Source organism: Giraffa tippelskirchi, chromosome 10 (genome assembly GCF_054371585.1).
Source record: "Giraffa tippelskirchi isolate mGirTip1 chromosome 10, T2T-mGirTip1v1.2.pri, whole genome shotgun sequence".
In the NCBI taxonomy this organism is placed as follows: Eukaryota; Metazoa; Chordata; class Mammalia; order Artiodactyla; family Giraffidae; genus Giraffa; species Giraffa tippelskirchi.
The window spans coordinates 118,532,461-118,552,162 of NC_137284.1; positions in this window are offsets into that span (position 1 = coordinate 118,532,461).

Below are 19,702 nucleotides of genomic sequence, written 5' to 3' on the forward strand. Positions count from 1 at the left end.
TGTAAGAATTCCTCTTAGGAAAGCAATTCTTTTTATTTAGGAAAATTAGTGGAAGATATTTTTGGGGGGTTAAATGTGTTATGGGTCCCTCTCCATAATCAGAATGGGGATAAATAAATAATTAGTATGATTAAAGTTGAGAATTTTTTCAGTTTCCTGATAAAACCTGAGTGAATCAGGGAGGGAAAACACATAGCAACATAACTGAATGCCAGAAGTCTGGGGGAGGAGGCTGACAAGGTTTGCTTTGCCTGAAAGAGAAATCATGGCTACAGAGAGTGGAGAAAGGATACCATACTAGGAAGGAATCTACACTTTGGGGTCCTTATCTATTTCATTTCATTCTAAATTTTAAGAAGAATGACTTTATGTGACCAGAGGACTTGAGACTTTCCAGGCACAGAACACCTGGGTTATGCACACATGACAAGCCCTACTAGGTATCCCAGAAATAAAGTTCACTGATATCAAAAATCTAAATCTAGAACTCTCAAATCAGGGCACTTCAGAGTTGGCTTTTGTGTGGGAAAGGAGAGATTATGATGTAGGATGGTCATCCTAGAGTTTGGTCCTCAAATTAGGATATACATACTGGGGCTTACATAAAAACTTATAAGGGAGCATCATAGGCATAAATATTGAGATAGGTAATATTCAAATTGTAAGTTTCCATATTTACTCTTTAAAGATATAACTGCAATCTAGGTCTCTTGCTGGGTCTCTATTCTCATTTTTCCTTTCAAAATGTCCCCTCTCAGTCTACAAAAGAAAAGCACTTTTCCCAAGCTTGGCAGAATCTCTACATGCTGTATTTTGATGCAGTGAACATACTTCAAGGGGAAAAAGTGGCAATTTTAATTATTGGTGTTGAGAGGCTTCCTTCAATCAAGACATCTTTCCATATTTTTTTCATATTTAATGTCCATGACATTGGATATTAGAAATAGGATATGTTGTACTCTGTTGAGATATTCTGAGTTTAAGTATATCATAGAGCATGGTGGTGGGATTGATGACAACTTTCCCTTAATTACTTTTCTTTTCCTTTCCAATGACCATTGTCAAAGAATTCATTATTCTTGAGGAAGAATTCTTTGAGATGTTTGGCAAAAGTTTACATATATGAAAGATTTGAATACATTTGTCTTCTAAAAATATAACTTATAAGATTTCTGAAACCTATTAACAAACTATTCAGTTCAGTTCAGTTCAGTCGCTCAGTTGTGTCCGACTCTTTGTAACCCCATGAATCGCAGCGCGCCAGGCCTCCCTGTCTATCACCAACTCCCAGAGTCTACCCAAACCCATGTCCATCGAGTCGGTGTTGCCATCCAGCCATCTGAACCTCTGTCGTCTCCTTCTCCTCCTGCCCCCACTCCTTCCCAGCATTAGGGTCTTTCCCAATGAGTCAACTCCTCGCATGAGGTGGCCAAAGTATTGGAGTTTCAGCCTCAACATCAGTCCTTCCAATGAACACCCAGGACTGATCTCCTTTAGGATGGACTGGTTGGATCTTCCTGCAGTCCCAGGGACTTTCAAGAGTCTTATCCAACACCACAGTTCAAAAGCATCAATTCTTCGGTGCTCAGTTTCTTCACCGTCCAACTCTCACATCCATACATGACCACCGGAAAAACCATAGCCTTAACTAGACAGACCTCTGTTGGCAAAGTAATGTCTCTGCTTTTAAATATACTATCTAGGTTGGTCATAACTTTCCTTCCAAGGAGTAAGCGTCTTTTAATTTCATGGCTGCAATCACCATCAGCAGCAATTTTGGAGCCCCCCAAAATAAAGTCTGACACTGTTTCCTCTGTTTCTCCATCTATTTGCCATGAAGTGATGGGACCAGATGCCATGATCTTAGTTTTCTGAATGTTGAGTTTTAAGCCAACTTTTTCACTCTCCTCTTTCACTTTCATCAAGAGGCTCTTTAGTTCTTCTTCACTTTCTGCCATAAGGGTGATGTCATCTGCATATCTGAGATTATTGATATTTCTCCCGGCAATCTTTATTCCAGCTTGTGTTTCTTCCAGCCTAGCGTTTCTCATGATGTACTCTGCGTATCAGTTAACTAAGCAGGGTGACAATATACAGCCTTGACATACTCCTTTTCCTATTTGGAACCAGTCTGTTGTTGCATGTCCAGTTCTAACTGTTGCTTCCTGACCTGCCTACAGGTTTCTCAAGAGACAGGTCAGATGGTCTGGTATTCCCATCTCTTTCAGAATTTTCCACAGTTTATTGTGATCTACAGAGTCAAAGGCTTTGGCATAGTCAATAAAGCAGAAATAGATGTTTTTCTAGAACTCTCTTGCTTTTTCGATGATCCAGCGGATGTTGGCAATTTAATCTCTGGTTCCTCTGCCTTTTCTAAAACCAGCTTGAACATCTGGAAGTTCACGGTTCACATATTGTTGAAGCCTGGCTTGGAGAATTTTGAGCATTACTTTACTAGCGTGTGAGATGAGTGCAATTGTGCGGTAGTTTGAGCATTCTTTGGCATTGCCTTTCTTTGGGATTGGAATGAAAACTGACCTTTTCCAGTCCTGTGGCCACTGCTGAGTTTTCCAGATTTGCTGGCCTATTGAGTGCAGCACATTCACAGCATCATCTTTGAGGTTTTGAAATAGCTCAAGTGGAATGCCATCACCTCCACTAGCTTTGTTCGTAGTGGTGCTTTCTAAGGCCCACTTGACTTCACATTCCAGGATGTCTGGCTCTAGGTGAGTGATCACACCATCGTGATTACCTGGGTCATGAAGATCTTTTTTGTACAGTTCTTCTGTGTATTCTTGCCACCTCTTCTTAATATCTTCTGCTTCTGTTAGGTCCATACCATTTCTGTCCTTTATTGAGTCCATCTTTGCATGAAATATTCCCTTGGTATCTCTAATTTTCTTGAAGAGATCTCTAGTCTTTCCCATTCTGTTGTTTTTCTCTATTTCTTTGCATTGATCTCTGAGTAAGGCTTTCTTATCTCTCCTTGCTATTCTTTGTAACTCTGCATTCAGATGGGAATATCTTTCCTTTTCTCCTTTGCTTTTTGCTTCTCTTCTTTTCCCAGCTATTTGTAAGGCCTCCTCAGACAGCCATTTTGCTTTTTTTGCATTTCTTTTCCATGGGGATGATCTTGATCCCTGTCTCCTGTACAGTGTCACAAACCTCTGTCCATAGTTCATCAGGCACTCTGTGTATTAAAAACTATTAATTTTTAATTAGAAAAGATCAATATTAGTGAAATGTAAATAAAACTAATAGTATCTTGCAGTTAGCATTACTGTGAAAGCCTTCTCCAAAACAGCATTGCTCTATGTGAAAGCTAGAAATTATTCATGATTGCAGAATACATTGTAATATCTGTGGCACTTATTCATAGTTTAAAAATATTAGATACCAAACTTGTTGCAATTAAATTGGTTTCTCCTATTCAAATAACACTATACTTTGTAAAGATCAGATAGGAACATCTGAAATCAGATAGAAACATCAGGGAACATTGTTCAATATTTTGAGAGATATTGTTGTAAATAAAACTTATATTCCTTGGGTACTGAAGATCTAGGGATAGCTCTTGTTATTATCAGTAAATAATGTATGTTTATATATATAGGGAAGAAAATCAGCATTGGTAATTATGGTGTGGTATGCAATTCTTGCCAAATAATCACTTAATAGAGAGGTTTTCTGAACATTAGACAGTGATATTTGAGTTAATTCTGGCTGAATGGACAATGATCAGGTACAAGAATGGTTTATTGCTTATTCCTGCATCTTCAAATCTTAATTTATTTTGAGAAGGCTATTTTTTTTAAAAGCCTCTTTAAATTATGTGTCAGCTGGGACTTTAGTAAGTATTGAAAAAAAATAAATTTAAATACAATCTTAAAATCACACATAGAGTGAGGGTAATAGAAGATTCTCAGTATACAGATCTGAAAAAATCAAGTTGTTAATGATGTCACCAGGGCTTGGGAAGTAGACTGAACTACTCAGTCTGAAATGGTAGAACATAGAGGCTTTAGTAAAAGCATGAGTTTTATGTTTATGGAGAAGAAGGTAGTCTAGGAAATATAAATTTACCCATTTTCTTCTAGGCTGAATATTCTTAATCAAAAGGCAAAAAAAACGTGAATGTCTTTAGTTTCCATGTCAAGATCAGAGCACTAAAAATAAATTGAACAGTTAAATGAATGTTGACCACAGAAAGAGTAAATATGCTAATTTCTTCATTTATACTTGATTCATTTACAGATGTATAATCTCTTATCCTCAATTTCAAAATCTAGTTATATAGCTAGTTATAAGGTAATTATATAGCTTATTTGGGAGCAAAAAACTCATGTGAGACTATTTTTAATCTTTATGTTACTTTACGTTACTAATTATGTGTTATTATATGTTTCAGTACAGAAATAGTAATAGATTTGATTATAGGGTGCTGTCCTCACATCAACTGAGAATGTTACACAGTATATGATGTATATACTTAAAAACATTAAACCAAAACACTGAAAAAGAGCTGTTGATGCATGTTAATGCTAATTTGTACAAATAGAGCTTTCAAAATATTCTAACCCCTCATTGTTTGTTCAGTCTCCCAGTTGTGTCTGGCTCTTTGAGACCCCGTGGACTGCAGCACGCCAGGCCTCCTGTCCCTCACCATCTCCTAAAGTTTGCCCAGTTCATGTCCATTGCATATGTGATGCCATTCAGCCATATCATCCTCTTCTCCTTCTGCCCTCAATCTTTCCCAGCATCAGGGACTTCTCCAATGAGTCAGCTGTTCGCATCTGGTGACCAAAATAATGGAGTGACAGCATCAGTCTTTCCAATGAGTATTCAGGGTTCATTTTCCTTAAGATTGATTGGCTTGATCTCCTGAACAAGAACATAATATGTCACTCATCTACTTAGCAACTTTTATAGAATGCTCCAAGTGTGCCTGACAGTGTTCTAGGTGCTGGGAATGTGTGGTCATGCACATTTGCTTTATTTGTTTGGTTTTTTTTTTGGCCACGTAGCACATTTTGAGCAGTTGCCTTATATATAGGGAATTTTCTATGTTGGGAACCACACTTCTAAAATGAGAAAGCTGAAACTAACTTTTATTGCCACTGCCCTTGATCGAGAGCTCAGCTTTATGACCTAGAATTCGCTAATCACATGCACATACTCCAGAATTTGGTCCTGAAAGAAAGAACTATAGGAAGCAGATACCAAAGTGAGTACTTTTCTAAATGCTTTTCCTGATAGGTTAGAGCCCCCATAGCTGAAAAATTGAACTTCCAAGATAGGATATTGTCAGCATGTGGACAGTGGTCTCTGGCTCTGGTGGCAATTGTGATGGAGTGTGTTGAACCATCCCCACTGTGAGCCTTCCACACTTTTCCTGGTGGCTTAACCTCCCAGCCTGGGTAATCTTGCCGCCTGGAGAGTCCATGAGCAACTATTAGCTTTTAATAAATTTATTGCTGTTTATGATAACTATGGGTTATGTATTTTTGCAATTAACAACCATGATTTATATAAACAATGAAAAAAGTCCCTAACCACATAGGGCTAGAAGGGGAAACAGACAAGTTAATATGCTGATCAGCACAAAATAGAATATAAGGCTGGTTTTTTTTAAGCACATGAACGGAGGAAGAAGATTATTTTAGAGGCATGGCAAGGGCAGAACTCTCAGAAAAGGAGGCACTGAAGTAAAATCTAACCGAAGAGAGGAAGTGAGCCATGTAAATATCAGGTGGAGAAACCATAAATGTATGCTTCTATGGAAGCTTGATTTAAATATTTCACAAACAGCAAGAAGGTTTGTGACTGAACTGAGTCAAGAGAAATTTAGAGGAAATAAGGTCTGAGGACAGCCAGGGACAAACATGTTTAAGACTTTGTATACTACCGTTACTGTGTTTAGGACTGGGAGGAATGTCTCTCTGTCTATCTGAAATGGAGAAATACTGAGTCTTTAATTTACAAACGGAGAAGGCAATGGCACCCCACTCCAGTACTCTTGCCTGGAAAATCTCATGGACGGAGGAGCCTGGTAGGCTACAGTCCATGGGGTCGCTAAGAGTCGGACGACTGAGCGACTTCACTTTCACTTTTCCCTTTCATGCACTGGAGAAGGAAACGGCAACCCACTCCAGTATTCTTGCCTGGAGAATCCCAGGGACGGCGGAGCCTGGTGGGCTGCCGTCTATGGGGTCGCACAGAGTCGGACACGACTGAAGCGACTTAGCAGCAGTTAGCAGCAATTTACAAAATCCTTAAAATAAATCTTATTATATAATGTCCACTAATCAATGTGACAAGTTATAAAAATTAGTTTTTGTGGTTTTTTATGAGTTAATAGAATTTATAATAGTTTTTATGCTAAAATTGCATAGTAAGATGCAAATTTTGCATGAGCTTTAACGTTGTAACAAGAGGGCCCTAAGATAGTTTAAATTTGTGAACAATTTATGGTAAATTTCTCAACCTCTTTTTGGTATGGGTTTCATATTAATATCTTGTACAACAAGGTATTCTTAGTAGCAGAAGTTTGAGAAGAACTACATTGATAAGCAGTGTGCAATGAGAAGAGTGAAATATGAATTAAATGGGTAGTAACAAAATTTTGCTCATTTATATAAGATAATGTGATTTAGTGACAGAGCATGGAATTTCAAGTCACTCAATATTGGATTCAAAGTTTGTTCTGTTCAGCCATTTACCACCCAGATGACCATGGGAAAGTTACTTTAATGTTCAAGACTTGAATTTCCTTATCTGTAAAATTAAGGAACATAAAACATATCATACAAATTGTTATAAATATTAAATAAGGCAGTATCTCTAAGGAACAAACTAAGATGCTTCCCATAAATGACAAGATTATGTATGTTTTTACGTTTTTTTAAAGTTTTAACTTTAGTTTGTTTCACAGCACAGCTCAAGAGCTGAAAGGGAAGCAGAAGGAACAAAGGATGCTTGGAATAATAATTTATCCTCACAACAGCAATAAAATCAAAAGACGTGTTTAACAAGAAACTTTTTGTGGGTTTTCACAATACAGCTTGGGAGCTTCATGCCTATTGATAAAATCCATAGGTTTTAAGTGTGTTGAACTTACCATCATCATCTTTATTGCTCCCTATCTGTCCAAAGCACCTGGAGATATAAAAGCTGATAAGAATAAATCAGCACGCTTCCCACACCTGAAAGTAGAATGGGAATAAGCTCAAGATACTGACTTTAAAAACAACTGTTAGGGAAGTTTAGCAAACATTGTAAATCTTACCAGTGAGGGAAAAGCTCAAAAGCTAACACTGAAGATATGTCCTAGAACATACTAGGACATATCTATATGGATATTTGTGGACAATACAGAACTAGAGCCAACTCAAAACCAGTACAAAGATACAACCATTAATAGTCTAAGACATTCTGAAAGATGTGTACTGAGAAGAGGTTACAGTCAGAAATGTAAAAAATTAAAATTTAATAATATAATAAAGCAATTAATGGATATGTAAAATAGTCCAACACCATTTATGAAACTGTGAGGGACTATGAATAAAAGGGTGTGTGGTAAAACAGTGTGATAGTAGATTTTTTACAGTTAAACGTGCATCAAATGGAGAATGTTACTAGCACAAGAAAGATTTGGGGAAAGACATGGAATTTGTTAAGGGACCAAAAGGGCTCAAATTGCAAATAGCAATTTCCTAGTACAGGACAATACTAGGTAGTTACTGGTGGTGGGCTTGGGGGCATGCATATATGGGCATCCAACTGGCATGGAAAACCTGTGTTGCATTCAGTTGTTGTTGTTCAGTTGCTAAGTTGTGTCCTACTCTTTGTGACCCCATGGACTGCAGGACCCCTGTCCTTCACTATCTCCTGGAATTTACTCAAACTCATGTCCATTGAGTCGGTGATGCAATCCAACCATCTCATCTTCTGTCATTAATAAGGTTCAGTTAATAAAGTTCAAATAATGACTTTGTGTTACAATGCAGGATTTACAGTTTATTGGCATCATTCCATGTATGGCTTCAAATCTTCCTCTTTCATGTAACTGTGAGTGTAGTCTTGGGCAAAGACTCCCATCTGTAAAGCAGAAATAGTGTCTTCTATCTGAATAGCATATATGAAACAACTGATACATATTTTGGTACCCAGCAGGTTCAGTTCAGTTCAGTCGCTCAGTCGTGCCCGGCTCTTTGCGACCCCATCGACTGCAGCATGCCAGGCCTCCCTGTCCATCACCATCCCCCAGAGTTTACCCAAAGTCATGTACATTGAGTCGGTGTTGTCATCCGACCATCTTATTCTCTGTTGTCCCCTTCTCCTCCCGCCTTCAATCTTTCCCAGGATCAGGGTCTTTTCAAATGAGTCAGTTCTTCACATCAGGTGGTCAAAGTATTGGAGTTTCAGCTTCAGCATCAGTCCTTCCAATGAATCAGTTCAGTTCAGTCGCTCAGTTGTGTCCAACTCTTTGTGACCCCATGAATTGTAGCACGCCAGGCCTCCCTGTCCATCACCAACTCCCGGAGTCTACCCAAACCCATGTCCATCAAGTCGGTGATGCCATCCAGCCATCTCATTCTCTGTCATCCCCTTCTCCTCCTGCCCCCAATCCTTCTCAGCATCAGGGTCTTTTCCAATGAGTCAACCCTTCGCATGAGGTGGCCAAAGTGTTGGAGTTTCAGCTTCAACATCAGTCCTTCCAATGAATACCCAGGACTGATCTCCTTTAGGGTGGACTGGTTGGATCTCCTTGCAGTCCAAGGGACTCTCAAGAGTCTTCTCCAACACCACAGTTCAAAAGCATCAGTTCTTTGGCGCTCAGCTTTCTTCACCGTCCAACTCTCACATCCATACATGACTACTGGAAAAACCATAGCCTTGACTAGAAGGACCTTTGTTGGCAGAGTAATGTCTCTGCTTTTAAATATGCTATTTAGATTGGTCATAACCTTCCTTCCAAGGAGTAAGCGTCTTTTAATTTCATGGCTGCAATCACCATCAGCAGTGATTTTGGAGCCCAGAAAAATAAAGTCAGCCACTGTTTGCACTGTTTCCCCATCTATTTCCCATGAAGTGATGGGACCAGATGCCATAATCTTAGTTTTCTGAATTTTGAACTTTAAGTCAACTTTTTCACTCTTCTCTTTCACTTTCATCAAGAGGCTCTTCAGTTCCTCTTCACTTTCTGCCATAAGGGTGGTGTCATCTGCATATCTGAGGTTATTGATAGTTCTCCCAGCAATCTTGATTTCAGCTTGTGTTTCTTCCAGCCCAGCATTTCTCATGATATACTCTGCATATAAGTTAAATAAGCAGGGTGACAATATACAGCCTTGACATGCTCCTTTTCCTATTTAGAACCAGTCTGTTGTTCCATGTCCAGTTCTAACTGTTGCTTCCTAACCTGCATACAGGTTTCTCAAGAGACAGGTCAGATGGTCTGGTATTCCCAGAATATTCAGGACCTATTTCCTTTAAGATGGAGTGGTTGGATCTCCTTGCAGTCCAAGGGAATCTCAAGAGTCTTCTCCAACACCACTGTTCAAAAGCATCAATTCTTCAGTGCTCAGCTTTCTTTATAGTCTAATTCTCACATCCATACATGACTACTGGAAAAACCATAGCTTTGACTAGACGGATCCTGTTGGCAAAGTAATGTCTCAGCTTTTTAATGTGCTGTCTAGGTTGGTCATAACTTTTCTTCCAAGGAGCAAGCATCTTTTAATTTCATGGTTACAGTTACCATCTGTAGTGATTTTGTAACCCCCAAAAATAACGTCTGTCACTGTTTCCACTGTTTCCCCATCTATTTGCCATGAAGTGATGGGACCAGATGCCATGATCTTAGTTTTCTGAAGATCATATACCTAGCACGTTCTTGAAGTAATATTGTTAGTATTAATAATTTGTTATTGATATTATTATTAAAAGTTGTTATGAATGTCCCTTTTCATAATTCTTTTTACAGTTAATTGCAGCTATCTCTGCATCTCTTTCTAAAACTTAAAAATAATATATACTATAGATGATACTATATTTTTATACTCACTTTTAAAGAATAAGCAAGATAGTCAAGATCAAGATGTCATATTAACGTATTATTAGCTCTTGTTATTTCTAACTAAAACATAAGCATCACGAACATCAAACTAAAAGGCCTAAGGGAAGGATGTAGTCTTTTTAGTCAAAAGGAAAAAAAAAAACACTGCTAATGCTTCTGCATGATATGACTGAGACCTTAGTATATTGTTTCAGATTCTTTCCATTTAAGTTTGAAGACAAATATTTTATTTTTTTTTCTTTTCCATAAGCAGATATAAGCTATCTGGTGCCCTAATTCCCTACCAGTACCCAGAGATTCCAGGAGCTATTCTGGACTCAAGATTCTATGGGAGGTTTAACTGTTCTCACTTAAAAGAATTATTTCAAAAATACCAAGTTCAGGGGAGAATTTCCCTCTGGAGAGAATTTAAAAGATGGTGGTGCTAAATATGCAGCATCTAGAAGTTTTCAGCCCCACACACTTTTCGTCAGCTTTCTCTGAGCCCTGTAGGATTTTATCATTTCATATCTCTTGCTCAACCTGTCTCTGTAATAAGTATTGTGGGCTGTATTTTTGATCAATCAACCCGTCTATCAGTTTGTGCCCATATACTGAGGATAGTTACTAGATTGACAAATCTTGGGATTTAAGTTTGGTGAATACTTCCTCTCTAACAGAACACAGGAGCTAGAACCAGCTCCCATTTCCAACTCTTTATTAAAATGCTAGGAAATACTTTTTAGCTTCTGAATTTATATGATGAATTAAATATTTTTCCACCAACTTGACTGATAATCTGGAGAAATGCATATTTGGGGTTTGATTTTTGACTAACCTGTGAGCCCAGATGTAAAATTGGAGCCATCCTCCACATCAGTTTATTGAATATGCTACAGATTTGGTGGCCCTTGTGGAAGTTGATGAACAAACAGTGCAGCTGGTCAGCTTAATACCTCTGCTCATGACTATGTAAATCAGTGAAAAAATTGAAATTAATTTTGCCAAGATTGTAGTGACAATAATAACTGGCTTAGGTTCTCCTCTGTGGAATTAAAGACAGTATTTTTGCTTTTGAAAACTTACTGGCATTTATATATTTATTGAAAACCATTTCACTTTTTCATCAACTGAAATTTCTTTGTAGAACTACAAATGGCCCGACATTAGACAAAGTCTTTTGTCCTAAAGAGTTATTACCCCCAAGTGGAGAAATAACTCTCATTTCAAGGACTGGTGCCAGAGGAGTAGTTTTCTTGCTGGAGAAGAAATTGAATACAGCTTCAGGTGAAGAAAAACACTCAAGGCCGCATAATTTGGCTTTGTAGACACAGCCAGCACAAAGCAATTGTTTTAAAGGTGTCTTCTAAACATATTCAGATAATCATCTCAATTTGTCCATTTTGCAGAATGGATAGGTTTCATAACAAACTGTTGTTTGGATAGTACGGCTTATGGGAAGGATATAGTCTAGATGCCAAGGAATGGGTGGAAAGCCAGTTGTCAAAATTATTTCTTCACCTGCCTTTCTCAGGGTGTGTGTTATGATGTCCTCCTCTGCATTCTGAAAGTTGCATGTTGGGCCAAAGTCCCAGTGCATACTGCATGGATTTTAAATTAGGATAAAATGTTAGATGCTCCCTCAGATTCATGGCCAGGAGAAAATGAACTTGCCTGTGGCAGACTGAGATGACATCTTTTGAATAAGCAGCTGTAAAAATTTAGGCAAAGTATCCAAAATTCACAAATCACTGAACTCAAAGGAATTACATAGCAATGCTCATGAAAAGAAGAGAATCTAATGTGAAACACTTTGCAGAGCTTTTCACCATGCTTTGACATTATCATTCACACTCTAGTCTACTTCAGAAAACAAATGGGGAAAAATGAGAGAGGGTACTTGATAAAACAGCCCCAAACATATTGTCAGTAACTGCCTAAAGAGTCTACACACTTCAAAAAATCTTAAGATTCTTGGTTTTAGAGTTGGGCAATGCTCTTATCTGATGAACAGACAAATATTCATATGCCTAATGGCTGAAAACTGTTACTCAATTATCAAACAATTGTTAGTGCACAGTAAATGCAAGGACTATTTTTGTGCTAGCCAGAACCACTGTTTACTTCTCCATGTGTTTCTAAGAATCCCCTATTAAGTTGCCCCTTTGAATTAGTATTTATTCAGAATATTTAAATAAAAGGCAACCACATAAGAAAAGTTCTTCATTTCAGTTTTACCCTAAAGGTGACTGTTCTACCAAAGCCAGATCAGAGCAATTTCTCAGTCTCAGGCATCTATGAAAAAGCCACTTGATTCTTCCCATCTCATTTTTAAATAAAGAATAGAAATGAGAATGTATGAGTGTAAGCTGGACTAAGGCAATAAGTGGAAAAAGTGAACTAACTAGTAGTGTTGAACTCTACTTCTGACTCCTCTTCATATTTCTGAGTCTCATTATTCTTTTACATAAAATAATCTAGATTAAAGTGGCATCTGTTATAAATGTCATTTGTAAATTTCCTTGGCTATAAAGTATCATGAATCTTTTATCATGAATCTTATACATGTCCATGATGTGTATATGCATAAGAAACAACAGTGCCTTGCATTTTGGAAGGTCTTTAATTTTCAAAATTTTAATAATCATTATCCAATCCATCTTTATCTTTCACAATCCATTTTTTCAATATATTTAATTTTTATAGAATTTTTAAATGTTACTTTTCATTTACAGTTATTACAAAATATCGGTTATATTCCCCATGTTGTACAATACATTACTGAACCTATCTTACATACCCTACTTTGTACCTCCAACTTCCCTACCACTACATTGCTTATCCCCCTCTACACCCCCACTGGCAACCATTAATTTCTTCTCTATATAGGTGAGCCTGCCTCTTTTCTGTTATATTCACTAGTTTGTTATGTTTATTAGATTCCTTGTATAAGTAATTTCATATAGTATTTGTCTGTAACTCATTTCACAAAGCACAGTACCTTCCAAGTCCATCCATGTTGCTGCAAATGGCAAAATTTTATTGTTTTTTTATGGCTGAGTAATATTGTGTGTGTGCGCACATGCGCACACACCATATTCATCTATTGATGAACATGTTGCTGCCATATCTTGACCATTGTCAAGAGTCATGCTGTGAACACTGGGGTGCTTGCATCTTTTCAAATTAATATTTTTGGTGTTTTCAAATATAAATCCAAGAGTAGAATTTCTGGGTCATATGATAGTTCTATTTTTAGTTTTTTGAGACATGTCCATACACTGTTTAACAGTGGCTGCACCAGTTAACATTCCCATGAACAGTGTACAAGGGTTCCGTTTTTTCCACATGCTCTCCAACATTTGCTATACCTGTTCTTTTTGAAGATAGCCATTCTGACAGGTGTAAGGTGATTTCTCATTTTGGTTTTGAGTTGTATTTCTTTGATGATTAGTGATGTTGAACATCTTTTCACGTGCCTAAAAAGCAGCCAGTGTAATTGAGGAGTTTCTCATTTGTGGCTCTTCTGCATTTAGGCTCCAGAAGTTTCCGAAAATTACCACTGAAATGTTCCTACAAGTTTATGTTTTTGGGGATTTCTATCTCAGGTAAACATTTCTCTCCTGTGACTCTAAATTTGGCTGTCTTTCCATATTTTATGGTGACAGTTGGCCCTATAGGTTCAATTCTCTGAGTCCAAGAAAAGTTTATCATTTTAAGGGTTTTAACTGTTTCTTGTAGTAAAAACAGGAGTGACAGATTTAAACTCTTTACTTTTAGTTTAAATTTGAAATAGAGTTCATATTCTGTTTATATTCCATTCACTGTTGAAAATATAATTTTCCCTTGATGCTTATACAAAATAGAAACAATAGTCAGTGATGTGTCAATCATTTTTTGATGTTTGGGTCAAACTGAGAAAAGTAGTATCAAAGCTTCCATTTGCTTTTTCCATTTTTGCTCTACTTGATGGAACAAGGAGATTAGCCATGACAGGTCAGGGTGTGTCTGGAGTTAGAACTTCTGCTGACTCACAACTTGGTTTCTACACACTCCCAGCATAGATTATTCTCTATAAGAAGTAGTATTAATTTCTACAAATAAAGCAAACTCAAATATGGTCCCAGAGTCAGCACCTTTTCAGTTATTCTCAGGCCTAAAATATGGAAAAATACACTACTATTAAATAAGATAATTATAGCTGTTGCTTTTCCTTTTTCTTATCATTTTTGTTGCTCTCTTCCTTTCCCCACCTGTTTTTCTTTATAGAAAGCATTTTTTTATATAACCTAGGATAATTAGAAAGTTAGTAGTAATTATCAAGAGTATAGTTCCTTCTTCTTTAAAGCATAAAACTGGTTGAACAAAATGTATAATATTAATCTCAGTTAAATTGGTTATTTTAATATAGACAGATGGAAAAAGGAATCATTTTTCATCACTTTAGTAAGTTTGACCCACAAACTGTTATAACCAGGAAAGGATAGTCTCTCGAGGGAAACGTTTTCTCATTCCTTCAAAAGCCCAGAGTTCTTCATTTGTAATGCTTTGGTGTCCTCATTTCCCCTCTGTCTGGGTTGTACAGTATCAATATACATTGATATTTAAGCATAATAAAAGAAAACAGTAAAATTTGAACACAAATATTAAAGCACAAGGATTCCTGTGAATGGCTAGAGAGTTTCTGGAGAAGATTTACTTGTCAGGGCTAAGCCCAACATATTGACAGAGTGAAAATAACATCTACCTTATTGGTATAATAAGAACTTTCAGTAGACGAAGAATAACCTTGTCTTCTATTTATTGAGAAAAAGTAGCTAAAATTCTAAAGTGTAAAAAGTAGTTTTTAGACAAAAAATACCTGAATTTTAATCCTGCTCTAGCTAAGTAGCATCAATGAGTATCACAATCTTTTTAATCTGTTCCTTTACTCTTAAAATGGATGTTCAAATACTTAATTGGCAGGGGTTTTGAAATATTTAATATTAATTATTAATTAAATAATAATATATTTAATTCTGTTTCACCAATATAAAATATAGAATGGTAGATAGTCAATAAGTTATAATTATTATTTTTTAGTATTTTAAAACACTAAAAGTCTCAGAGGCATATATTTCTTTAAAAATAATCATAACTTGCAATTTGAAATGGAGAGAGATCTGTTACTCTGTTTATAATTTTATGAATCTGGATAACATGATCTTTTTGCCTGTAAGAAAAGTAAGAAAAGGAAAAAAATCAGGAAGAGGAGAAAGAAGAAAGAATAAGACAAAGATGGCTCCACTCCAGAATATTTTTATGTGATATAGTATTTAGGCACTTCATCCAACCCCTTTGAAAGACAGTAGGAAGCCTCTACTACTTTTATTCATGCCGAGGAAAGTCTGTCTCTTGATCAAATTTGATAGTAATTAAAGTTTGTTTTCAGGTTCCCCAGTACTCTGTTTTAGTGCTATTTCCAACTCCCATGGACCGAAGAGCCTGGTAGACTACAGTCCATGCGGTCGCTAAGAGTCGGACACGACTGAGCGACTTCACTTTCACTTTTCCCTTTCAAGCACTGGAGAAGGAAATGGCAACCCACTCCAGTACTCTTGCCTGGAGAATCCCAGGGACGGCGGAGCCTGGTGGGCTGCCGTCTATGGGGTCGTACAGAGTCGGACACGACTGAAGCGACTTAGCAGCAGCAGCAACAGCCAACTCCAGATTAGACCCTGCCACCTACTCTCAGAAGTTTTAGGTCTTCTTCACTCAGTTCTGTTCTCTCAGAAAGACTGATAACCTTGATATATATATATTACTTTTCATATATGTGTTGATATTTGAAGTCTTATTTTTAATTAGGGGATTATAGTTAGGGATACTGTAAGGAATAGGATAAGGATATTGCCGCAGGGATAGCATAAAGCACTCCTAGGTAAGGGGTCTCAGGTATCAGTCAGAAGGAAAGAATAATATGCTTGTGTGTGTATGTGTGTATGTCCCAACTTATGACCCTGTGGACTTTTGTATAGAACACGGAGGATAGCAATGCCGAGTAGCCTGAGAATGTAGATATTGTTACACTTGGCCTTGCAAAAGTGTCTTTTTTTTTGGCATACTTGTTTTCAGAAATCCTTAAAAATTAAACAAACTTCAATAGAGAAAGAAATATCACTTTTTCAGTTTGTTTATTTCATAAATTTGATACAACTTGTGAATATTTGGAAGGAATATTAAAATGTGTTACTTACTCCAAAGAAAATCATAAAACATTGAGAACATGAAAAAAATGTTCTATGTGTAAAATATCTTCATAAAACCCACAAATATTGAATAAGCAAATTCATTTCAGTAAGCCTGAGATTTTGGTTGTTGTTTGTGATAGAGCTGGTGGTGATAAAGTATGTGTTTGTGTGTAGATGTGTGTCTGTTATAAATTACTCTGAAACCCACGCATCTTTAATACTGGAACCACAGTTTTCATGTGGAGTTTCACCAACCTATGTGTGAAAGACTGCTGGGAGGGTAAAATACTTCACATGTTCCTAAGAAAAAGAAATCATGAAGTAAATCCACTATTTAGATCTGAGTGTTATTGCAGCCTCATTAAAATAACAAGGAAATTATAATTTTTTCAAATAATAAAAAATTTAAAGTGGTTTAAAATAGCCTTAAGTGAACACATGGCAACCAAAAATAGAGGTGAAGAATAGAAATTCAGCTCCTACCTTAAGTCTGAGGAAACTTAAGTTATCAGAACTTACATATTAATACTTTGTTTCTATAGTGGTACCACGGAATTTAACAGCTACTTCCAAAGTGCCTGCAGTTCTCACTTACAATGAAGTCTCCATCTAAAAGAAAGAGTCATCCTCCTTTCTTAGCAAAATTGTAAGACCACTTATAAACATAAGCAATCATTTGAGGAGAAAAATATGGTTTTCACTTTGTAATGGATGAATCGAGGTAGAAGTTGCTGGAACTCCAGTCTATGAAGCTAATGTCTATAGAATAAATGGCAGGCTGAAAACCAAACAAATGAAACCCTATCCATAAACAAACAAAAAATTTTTTTAATTAAATTGAATTCAAAAGTGCGAATTGAGAGAAATTTTCAAGGGAAATGGCATCTTTTTCTTGGTCCTGCAGGAGAAGCAGAGAAGGAAACCAACATGTGAAAAGAATATTCCATATCAGAGACCAGGGAAAACTGTAGAACATTCAGTTAATGGTAAAATTTGGGATAAAGGAAAAAGCAAAAAGATAGTTTCCAGTCTCCTATCCACAAACCCATATCTACATTGTCTGTCTCTCTCTCCTTTTCTCTGTTTTTAATGTTATTGCTTTGGAATTCACCAAGTGATATTTAAAGGCATAATTACCTTCCCCATTGTATTTGTTAGTAACATAAGCTTCAGAATATACTCCCTAACTGCATACTGGATCTGGGAGCCTACTGTGAGATAAAGGGCATCTATCCTAAGAGACTGTTTTAAATGGTAATTCTTTCTTAATTTTGTTGCCAATCTGATACAACTTCAGATTTATTTCTATTATAGAGACCGTTTTACACATCAATATATTCTGAAAGTCTACATGAAAATATTTTTATAAAGTCAAATTTAATTTCTAGTTAATCCATATTATAGTTTCTGAGGTGCTATAACTTCATCCTTTAAATCTTTCTTTGAATCAGCTTTATTGAGGTACAGTTTATATGTAATTAAATGCACCCGTTTTAAGTATAAGGTTCAATAAATCTTGACAAATTTATATACACATGTACCACTACCATAATCAAGCTAGAGAACGCTTCCATGATTGCAGAAAGTTCTCTGATGTTTCATTCTAGTAACTCCTGCTCCACTGAAGTCCCAGAGAATATCTGATCTAATAATATATTAGCTTTGCCTATATATAGGTGGAATCATAAAGTATGTACGTTCTTGTATCTGGCTGATTTGATTCAGCACAATGATTCTGGAATTCATCCATATTGTTAAATGTATTAAGACTTGATTTCTCCTCATTGCTAAATAATATTTCCATTGCACTGCTTATATATTTGCCAGTTAATGGACATTGTTTATTCTCAAATTTTGCTACATAAATGAAGCTGCTAGGAATCTATGAACATATAAGAACACATCTTTGAGAAGACATTATATTTTCACTTATTTCAGGTAAATAATTTCCCTGATGACTTACATTGTAACCTTGACAAATATTTTAAGATTTCCCAGGTATTGTTTCTGATTTATAGTTGAATTCATTTGTATTAATAATACATACAATTTCAATTTTTAATACTTTTGAGGCTTATTTTATAGCAGTATATATTTTGAAAGCTCCATGTGTACTTGAAAAGAGTATATATTCTACTTTTGAAAATAGATTTCTATAAATCTCAAGTTGAATAATTTGTTTTATATTGTTTAAGTCTTCATACTCTTAGAAATTTTGTGTTTACTTTTCCTATCCTATCAATTATAGTAAGAGGATGTTGAATTCCTCTTATATAACTAAATTTATCAAATTCTTTTTATATAAGATTTTAATGTACTTTGAAGCTCTGTTATTAGTTTGATACATCTTTGATATTTTAAGTTTTCTTTCTATTGAGGTAGCATTGTTTAATAACATTAAGTTGCATATGTAGAACAGTATATTTCTATTTCTATATACACTGCAATTGTTATCACCACCGTAAATTTAGTATTTGATATTTTATATATTCTTCAAATAGACTTCTTCTTATTATAAAATCTCTGTTTATCCCTTACAATATTCTATTTTGAAGTATGCTTTTTCTGATACTGATATAGTCCTCTAGCTCTCTTTATTTAGTCTATGCAAGATACATCATTTTCTATTATTTTACTTTTAACCTTTCTAAACCTTTAATACCTTTAGAAACCTTTCTAAAGCAAGCATTTCTTATACACAGTGTATTTTTGCTCTTACTTATTTAAATTCAGTATAACTGTCTCTACCATGTAATGGAATACTTAGACCATATAAAATTAAGGTAAAATGATAACGTGTGTGGTAGGAAAAACAATGGTCCCCTAAAGATGTCCATATCCTAACCTAGAAGACCTGTGATGTTATGTTATATGGTAAAGGAGATTAAGGTTGCAGATAAAATTGAGGTTACTAATCAACTGATCTTAAAATAAGGAGAATTATGTAATTTATGTGAGTGAGTTCTATATTATCCTAGTGCCTAAAACTGGAAGAAGGAGGCAGAAAAAAGAGATGGTAGCCTGAGGACTTGCCCCAATGCTGAAGGAAATGGACCATAAGCCAGGAAGTGTGGGTAGCCTCTGCAGGCTAAGAAAGTGAAAGTGGAAGTCCCTCAGTCATATCTGACTTTTTGTGACCCCATGGAGTACACAGGTTGTGGAATTCTCCAGGCCAGAATACTGAAATGGGTAAGCCTTTCCCTTCTCCAGGGAATAGGTCTCCCCCATTGCAGGCAGATTCTTTACCAGCTGAGCCACCAGGGAAGCCCAAGAATACCAGAGTGAGTAGCCTATCCTTTCTCCAGAGGATCTTCCTGACCCAGGAATCCAACCAGTGTCTCCTGCATTGCAGGCAGATTTTTTGCCAGCTGAGCTATGAATTCTCTCCCTGGGTATCTAGAAGGAATATAGCCCT